This window comes from Ammospiza nelsoni, chromosome 3 (genome assembly GCF_027579445.1).
Source record: "Ammospiza nelsoni isolate bAmmNel1 chromosome 3, bAmmNel1.pri, whole genome shotgun sequence".
Classification (NCBI taxonomy): Eukaryota; Metazoa; Chordata; class Aves; order Passeriformes; family Passerellidae; genus Ammospiza; species Ammospiza nelsoni.
Genome location: NC_080635.1, coordinates 45,388,341 through 45,398,273, shown reverse-complemented (window position 1 = coordinate 45,398,273; position 9,933 = coordinate 45,388,341).

Genomic DNA, 9,933 nt, shown 5'->3' with positions numbered 1-9,933 from the left:
CCCCAGAAATAGCCACCCTCAACCCTTAAAGCTCTGTTCTAAAATCCAAGGTTAGGTACTGAAACTTCAGCAGTTTGATTTTCAAGGTGCTGAGTAAACTCAGGTCCCATTGACTGCAAAAGGACTTGTGGGTTCTCAATGCTCCTGTAAATCTGGTCATTGATAAAAGTTTCTAGATATGATTTTAAGACTCTTACCATGAGCAGGTAGCCTTGAAAATCCCAGAAAAACAGCTTAGAGAAGCAGGGTGATACTCAGCACTGGGTGATGGTTGATTTGACTACATACAGAAATGTACAGAGCACAGAGTGAATATGGGAGAGATGGGAGAGGATAAGAAATGCCTAGGCACTAAAAATCTTGTACATCTACAGAGATATGTTAGAGCTTGCAGAAAAAGAATTATATGGCTTCAGTGCAAATAAACTTGGACTTAATTTTGAACTAGCACATGCTCCTAGATCCTGCGTAATTCCTGGGGGGAAAAAAATAAAAGGAAAGGAAAGGAAAGGAAAGGAAAGGAAAGGAAAGGAAAGGAAAGGAAAGGAAAGGAAAGGAAAGGAAAGGAAAGGAAAGGAAAGGAAAGGAAAGGAAAGGAAAGGAAAGGAAAGGAAAGGAAAGGAAAGGAAAGGAAAGGAAAGGAAAGGAAAGGAAAGGAAAGGGAAAAAAGAGTAAAATAAAGAGTAAAATTTACTCAATACCAGGGTAGGATACAGAAAACTGACAGTTGCTGAAGCAAGTTTTTCAGAGAAGCTGTCTGTACTCAGGCTGTAATGGTCATTAAGAATAGATGGCGGGAGGTAAAAGGCCTGAACAGGAGTTTAGAAAACATGTAAAATATTTATAACAAATAAGACACAATAAATGATATTTCAATACATACTACAGAATGCTCCATCTCCCAGATCAGGAGAAACATCTCCCATATATTGAAACATACTTCCTCCTAGCAGACAAGGAAAACAACTTCCTAGCCTTCCTAGTTCCACAGGTAGGCTAGCCTTGTATGTCTGTCAGTCCTTACAACCCCAGTGCACACATACACTATTGAGAGGCCAGAGTAGCAATAACAAATTAAGTGGGTTACACACCATGTCTCTGCTCTCAGCACAAGCTTTCTGACTGTGCTTGTGGCCATCATTAACCCAGAGTGGCCAGAAGCACTCTACTGCTTTTTATCAGTGACCTATAACAGCTCTTCACAGCTTGTGCTGTAGGACTTTAACCTGCTGCATGGGGTAAAGGCTTCCATTGCATTCCTTCAGCAAGAGCCACTAGGATTTTAGCACTGCCACGTGCCTGAACTATTCTATAAAATGTACAGAGGAGCAGGAATCCATTTCCACTCAACAGTCTGCTGGTTTAGTGCCCTTTGGATGTGATTGCCAGCTCATGCTTTGTGTGTTGTAAACAGCTAAAGAAGAAGCTGCTGCCTCAGTTAGGTGTTGCCAAGGGACAGCAAAAACAGTGGTCTCACAGACTGTGCCCCAGACAAGTGTCCTTGACATAGGTGAGCAAAGGTTGGTTGCGCAACTCTGCATTGCAGCATTTTAAGAAACTTCTTAATGGACCCATCTTCCCATGCAGCTCTTCAGTGCTTAGGAAGTTCAGCCACTTCTTGGTCTTCAGCAGCCCTGCTGCTGTCTGTGGGTGTTGGGCAATTCCAAATGATCTGTTTGTGTTATTACTTTCTTTCTAAGAGCCATTGGTCAAAGAAAGAAACTTCACTGAACTGCCAGTGTTCAAAAAGCTGCTTATCTAGGCGGTCCCACTGCTATTTGACTTGAAATGAACAAAAGTAATTTACATAAAGTGTCTGGGTTCTGCAAGTTGAACTGCTGCCCCTGCTCCTGTGCAGAGGTCTGAGCTCTCACCTATGATGTCACTTGCAGTTAATGAATTTGCTGGCAAGACTGTTAGCACTCTACAACTATAGACTCTCATTAGTGTGTAGTTCTAAAAATCTTTTAGAAAGGGTTTTGCAGAAAAATGCACTTCTGCGAAGGGAAGAAAATAAAGTAATTTAAGATCTTGTTAGATATGGAAGCATCTTAATATTTTATTTTATACTATGGTAGTCCAGAAAACTTGTCCTTAGTTACATGGGCAAGTTTCTAAATTCTTTTGAGGCTTCATGACTTCTTGGAAGGGTTGTGTTTCTTATAACTACCAGGCTCTCATGGTTCAAACCTGAAGTACTAAAGAAAGTATCATGGCTGGACCTTAAAGTCTGTCCTTCCTCAAAAGTTGGTTTCTCCAAAAGTTATCTGCAAAATTGTGAGGCCTTTCTATTCAGTTCCACCCCAGCTGAGACATACCAGTAGAGGTTGTCAGATAGACAGGCCTCTTGCCAAACCAAACAAAAATAAACTGGTATTCTTGTTCAACATTTTCTTTTGCTCTGTACCCCATGAGGCCTATGATTACAAAACTCAACAACAACATTTTGAAGCAAATAATTCTTCCTATTTCTACACAAAAAAACCCCAAAACAGACAGAAATCTGATGCTGAACAAGATCTGCCAAGTATCTGGTGGGGAGTGGGAGTATTAATTAGAGGGTAGAGATACCATGGAATTCATGATTATTTAATTCTCCCAAGTTTGTCACAACACTTACACCTCCTCTTTTTTCATTTTGTGACCCACAAAATTATGAGCTCAATTCCGTGCACTCCACTCATTTCACTTGAAATAATCTTTTGAATAGACAAATTCCTCTGAAGCCTTGTGTAATGTGACCATTAGAACAGAGAACTTTAACTATGTGGTGTAAGCACACACCTTCTGCATCTAATACCTAGGCCAATGCAATGTGGTGCATTACATGACAAGATGTCACATTTCTTGATGAGACATGGTGGCCAGGATGCTGAAAAAAATGGACATTTTCTTTGGACGGGTTCAGCAATCTGATTTAACTACAGGGCAAGCACCTAAACCAGTGCCTGCTCAACATGATGGATGAATTAGCTAATAAATCCTGAACCTGTAATTTCTCGTTTGTCTTTCGTTTCTGAGAACCTTGTTGGAAGCTTTTTCACTGCTACTGCATTGCAGAGCATACGTAGTTAGGCTTGCAAAATACTGCTGATGGGATACTTCTGTCCTTCATTTGGAATGGGCTCATCTCCAAGTCATGGTCTACGTCACCATCTTTGGGATCCAGCGTCTCTCTGCCATTCAACATTTAGTAACTGTTAAAAGCCAAACAGAGGGCTGGGAACCAGTTTTCTCAAGGGAAAAAAATGTCCTTTCATTGCTGGGCTTTCTCTGTGCCTGGGCATGTTACATTTCACTATTAATCCTAACACAGACCTCATACTCAAAACATGTCTAAATAAAACCCTCATAAAAAATCAGGATTTATTATTCTAATCTCATTTAGGTCATACAGTGGCGTAGAACAGTACAAATTCAGGGCCTTAACCCATAATCCTTAGGGCAGCCAAAGCTTCCATTGGCTTCACATAAAGTAATACTTACGCTTTGAGGGCAGGAGCTCACCACACAAACTAATCAGAGTAATGCAAATACCTTTAAAGCAAGAAAAGTGTGGTTTCATAATTTCAGCCCATACTTGACCAGAAGAAAGTTTTCCAAAATACGTTACTCAGTGAATAGAAGATTGAAAGGGACAAATTCTGAAAACAGAAGCATCTGGATACAAGTGCCTGTGTCTCGTTTTTGAGCTTTGTCTCTATTAGGCTGATTGAATGTTGATTTCAGGCTGTCCTGCAGACTTCTCCATTGTGCAATATGCAATAGGAGCAGTGTGAAGCTTGGAGTTGTAGTTTGGATTCTAGACTGGTAAGAAAGTCCTGGACACCCTGAAATTTCTGTCTGTGTTGCTTGTTCCTTGAGATTTAAAGCAAGACTCAGCAAACTGAGATCTAAGATTAAAAAGAATCAAAAATGATTTGTTGCTTTTCACTGTTTAAATCATTCTTTGCAGCTTTCAGTTTCCTGGATGTCTCCATAACCCAGAAAGACACTTTGAATCCTTGTTAGCTCAAGCAGAATATATCCTCTCCTTTGCTAGCCTTCTTCTGCTTTCCTCGACTCACAGTTTACACTGTACTTACTCATTTGCACCCATTCCCAGCCTCCAGTGGAAAAACCCATCAAAAGGGAACTAAAGCAGTTGGGCATTTCCCTTCACTGGGGATTCCCTTAGACAGATCCATCAGTTGTGTATGAGCTGGCTGGGAAAAAGATGTGGATTAGATGTGTACTGGTAAAAGAGGAAGGGAGATTTGTGTGCTAAAGGTTACTTGGCCCAGTGCTGGGCATTTCATACTACCTGTGACATTTCCTAGCAGGGAACATGTCCTCTTTCTTCTTTTCACAAGAATCTTGACAGGTAAATAACAAAAGTCCATTTGAAAAGGGATTATTTTAGCCACATCCAGGAAAGTGAGTTAATTAATTTTCTTCCCTTGGCTTCTGATACTTAGACAATATGAAGCCTCTGGCTCACAGCTAACAAACCCCTCCATGTTAGAAATCACCTGATTCAGCTCTGATTATCTGTTCATTCAAGCAGCTTAGAATTCAGCTGTGGAAGCAAAAGTCCAGAATCTTGATTACGCCTTCTCAGTTTAAAGCCTCAAGAGGGTTTTTAACTCCAGTGTCCTAAATCTATGCCAGTTAGTGCTGACACCCAGGCTAGCTCAGAGGAAGATGAGGGTTATGTTGGGAAGTGTGCTCACAGACAGGCCTGAGCAGCTTGGTGCTCCCTCAGTTTCTGAAACTGCGTTACCACGGCTGTGCTCTGAATGTGGCTGCTGCAGAAATGGCCTGTCTGTGGACAGCCAGAAAGGCTGTCCTTGGAGCATTGATGAAGGACTCCACTCTAGCCTTTCTGGGATATGAAAACTGGGTGGAGAGGGATAGCTACTGTAGCTGGAAGCAAAGGATCTTGTCTGCCACTGTGAGGTGATGTAACTGAGCAGAAGAACAGAATTCCTGAGATACGTGTCAAATTCACAGCTCAGAGATGCATTTCTACAAGATGAGCTTTCTTTGATCACTAGTGAATCTGTACTTAAACACATCTGGGAAGACCCGAGATACATTTGTGTTTCCTGGGCTAAAACCAAGTAGTAAACAAACCTTTTGCAAGCAAATTTGCTTCAACTTTTGACAAGTCAGATTGAGCCAACAGTGCCCTTCCTTGCCCTGCACATGGATCCTTTGGATGCCGTATCCCATGTGTGACTTGTCCGAGCTGTCAGTGCACACCTGAGGGCAGAGCACTCCGGCAGCACCTCCAGCTCCGATTAGAGGAGCGAGACAGAGCTGGCACCTAATCTGCCACAGGCTGCCATCTGCTGCCCCCAGGTCTGCTGTGTCCCCACCCGCTCCGAGGGGCATCTCTGTCAGCGTAGAGGAGGTGAGGACACTACGGAGGAGGCTCTCGCCTCAAGCCACCGTCCCTCTGTCCCCGTCTGCCAACAGGAAGGGACAGGGAGGGCTGGCTCAGAGCCCCCCACTCTGGGAGCCGCTCCGTGTGGCCCGGAGCCGTGGGGACAGGGCCAGAGGTGGCGGCAGGAGGGCAGTCCCTGCCTCAGGAGCGGGACAAGGAATGCGGGGAGCGATGGGGCGCCTCCTGCGCACCCCTTCCCTCACAGCGGGGCAGGCGCAGCCACTGCCCTCCCGGGGCCCTCCCGGGGCCCTCCCCAGGCCCTCCCGGGGCCCTCCTCCGGCCCGCCCGGGGCCCGCCCGGGGCCCGCCCGGGGCCCGCCCGGGGCCCGCCCGGGGCCCGCCCGGGGCCCGCCCGGGGCCCGCCCGGGGCCCGCCCGGGGCCCGCCCGGGGCCCTCTCCCGGCCCGCCGGCGCCACCGCGCCCCCTCGTGGGCAATGAGAGACGGGAACAGCTTCATCGGCTGCTCGGCGATGGGCTTGAATTCCGGCTCTGTTAGGGTGGGGCTTTCTGGTTTGGGGTTTTGTTTAGTTAGTTTATTTTTTTTCTTTCTCTTTTTCCTTCTCCTTCTTCTTCTTCTGTCCACCTGAGATGGACACAGAGATTGCAGCTGCTTGCTTTCCCCTCCAGCTCAGCGTGTGCTGAGGGCAGCTGCTTTTCCGCAGTGCCAGCCTGTTTTCTCCATAAAGCTCCCCTGGAAGAGGAATAGAGGTTCTCACACAGCTTCATGTCCCCCAGCCAGCTGCATTTAGCCAGGCGGTTTCCTGTCCCGACTGGCAGCTTTTCCTTATTTATCCCTGTTGCAAAGCAGTAACCAGCATTGTCCTGATTTATCCTGCAGGGTTTACTTGCTTGTGGACTGTGCCTCAATGGCAGAAATAGACTGAGCTTTATCTCCTCGTCCTTAACATCATTAAAATTTATGTGAAAAAAATAGTATCTGGCTTTAAAAAATGTTGGTTTTACTGGGGGAAAAACGCCAAGGTTGTATTGTATGTCCATAAACGGAACTGCATTTGTTTCAAACACTGTAAAATAAAAGATGATCTTTTCATGAGTGCAATAATCATGCCAGCAATTTATGTTTGTTTTATCATGCAGAACATTGGGTGCGTTAGACTTCAAATGGCCCAGCTGAAAAAAATTGCCTTAGTGGGTGGAGTAGAGCGGTAAAAGTGTAAAAAAGAGAAAATAATGAAAAGTAAAAATAAAGAAAAGAGAAAGGAGAACGTTTGAAGAAACAGAGTTGCAGATGTTTTTACAGGAACGACATGAAAGAGAAATTCTGCTTGGAGACAGTAAGTGACATTTTGTAACCTTTGGGGTTTTTTGTAAAATTCTCACAAGCAAGTTGTTTGATGATACCATCATGTGGATAGCAAAAACTCTGTCTTTTTCATTTCTTTTCATAAAACTACGTCTATGTAAGTTTATTATATTAAATAAGCATCTTGGCCATTATTGTGGCTTAACCCCAGCAAACAATTGATCATAATTTTTGTACTAAATCCAAAACATAGCACTCTATCAGCTGAGAAGAAAATGTACTCCATCACAGCCAAAACCAGCACTACCACAATTATAACTTCTTAATAATAATATTTGACAATAAATTTATAGTAAATGATAATTATAAAAGAAAAACACATTATATAGCTATATTAATGTTATCCTTGATATATTACTAAATATAATTTATAATTAGGTAATAATTTATAATGTCTTAGGATTAAGTAACAAGATATTAACTACTTAAATATTAGGGCATGATGGAATTAAGGTTGTTGCTGTGAGGTTTTGGACACCTTTGCAAGTGTTTTGTAGTTTTACCTTAGTGAAAGTTTTTCCTGCAGGGTCCTTACTTAGGAGGACAAAATGGTAACACAACGAATGTTTTAGGTAGAGCCAGAGTTACTAAAATGTGATATGGTTGGCAGTAAGGTTTAACATATATGTGAGCTGAGGTTTGGTAAAATGAGGGTTTGCATCAAATCTCTTTATAAGTACAGGGAGAGCTGAGAAATTCTGGAGAGAGGAGAGGTGAGAAACTATCCAGTGGTACATGCTGTGAGAGGAGAGATTTAACAGCTGGGATGGAGAGCAGGCAGTATTTGGCCTGGACACACTTCTATCACCTCCAGCTGTGCTGACTGTGGTTTATTTTTAAGTAAAATACAGAATATCACAATGGCAAATTTCCAATCCTTTTATAGAATGGACAACTTTGCAGTAAAATGACTTCAATCGTGTTTGCTATGAAAATGTTCTTAGAGGTGTGTTCCTGCATGCAGCTGTATTTGCTTCATCTTAACTATGTCATTGCAGAGAATGTTTCATCAGAAACTGCTGGGTTTTGGGCTATTTTCCACATTTTGCTGCCCCATATTTTTTTAAGAAGTAATGACAATCTCAGCTAAGGAAAGGTGGTATAGCCGTGTGATTAATGAATAGAAAAAATATACAGAATTTCAATCTACCTCAATGAAAGAAATTGAGCAGCTGAATTTGAGTTTTACTAACTGGTATGAAATGTTTTCAGATTTGCATAACATAATCTATAGTTTTAAATGCAAGAGACGTACTAAAGAGGCCTCAGCCAACAGCGTCAGTGACAGCTAAAATCAAAAGTTGGGACAAAAGTAATTGGCAGTTCTTGGGACTGCTTGTCCCAGCATATATCCTGCTAAGTATTGGGGGTTTTGAGAACTACAGGTATAAAATTGTAGTCCTTCAAGGTATATGGCACTTGGCCATTTATTTTACATTGCTGTGTGTCCTGTTGTTCTGTGCTAAAAAAAATTTAAAGACATGAAGGAGAGAAAGAGAAAGAAAGAGAGAAAGAAAGAAGGAAAGAAAGAAAGGAAGGTTGGTTCATATCCAGGACTGCATCTTCAAAGGTAGCCTATGCAAGCCTCTGTCTCTCAGCAGGCAGCTTTGGTTATAATTTGGTTACAATCGTACCAAATCTGTTTTATTACATTTCTCAATAATTGTTAACTAAGGGTAGCAAAATACTAATGTCACAGATAGTTTGCATTAAAAAAGAGTGTAATTTGGTAGCCAGAAGACAGTAGGAAAGATGCACGGTCAGTTTCCCCCACAGGGCTCTGTAAGTGAGTAACACAAGAAAAATTCAGTCTTCCAAGTATTTTCAGAAGACAGACCAAATCTAAATAGTTTTTATTTATTAAGTTTACAGAACTTTATAAAAAAAGGTAATTTCTATTTAAAGCAAAATGAAAACATGAAGCTAGTTTTCACACTGCATCCTCTTTACAAAACCCTTATAGCAGTATATAAAAAATTATTTAAATGGTAGAAGGCATGATATATATTTTGAAAAAAAACCCCGAAAGTGCTTTCTGTGCTTTCTCCTGCAAGACAGAGAACATGGAAAAATATCAGCCTTTTAAAATTCACCATAAAACCTGAGATTACAAAGGACATATAAATGTTTCTATGAAATTTTGAGATAGATAGCTATATATGCAAAGTAATTGAAAATCCTGAACACTCAGTAGTAACAAATTCTAACCTTTCAGAGGGATTTCACTGATATAAACTTAGCAGTCTGAGTGTGTTAGCTTTCATTACATATTCTTTGCTCCTATTACCATCAACCTAATTTTTAACATTTTTTACATTTAAGCAATTTTATGAGGAGTTATTAAAAATTTGCCTTGCTAATACTAGATCAGTACATTTTTAAACTCCTAGGAACCCACACACTGACAATTTGTTAAAAAAAAGCTTGAACATCACCAGAATTGGAGTAAGTAACTTTACTAACAGTGCCACCACTTGTCTTTTTGGGCAGACACTTAATGTTGATTTTCTCCCCCCACTAAGGGGAGAAAATATGACTCCTATCTTTGTTGAAGTCACTTTATATACACATTTCTGTCTTGGAAAATGTGACTCCTGTCTTTGTTGAAGTCACTTTATATACACATCTCAGTCATTTTTCTATGATATACTGGCTAAAGATCTAATCCAATGAGAATTCTTACACATGGTTAGAGTGTCCAGAAATTTGTGCTAAGAATTACTCCAGTCACTGCAGATGTATTCAGTATCTAGCTACTCACATGAACTTGGATAGGGTATTTCAAATGCTGTCTATCCATTTAAATTCCATATAAATATCCACATCCATGTAGTCACAGTAAGGAAATATTAATGACCTTTCCCAGTTTTAGTCAAGGTGGTTTTGGTTACACAATTGTGTAAGAGTAATCAGAATCAAATATCCATATCAGCCAGCTCTTGGAACCACTGCTACCCTGCATGAATGCACATATGCTAAACAGAAAGCAAATATCCCTCCCGCCCCCTCAAATTATGTCACCTGATTATGAACTGATTTAGGTAGACCATAATTTTCAACCTGGACCGTTATGGTTTTATTATTGGACACCTCAATATAAGTAGAGTTTCTGTAATTACACAGAATAAATGTTTTAAAATCACTAATGTGATTGCAAGGTGATCTTAAAAGAAAAAGAGAAC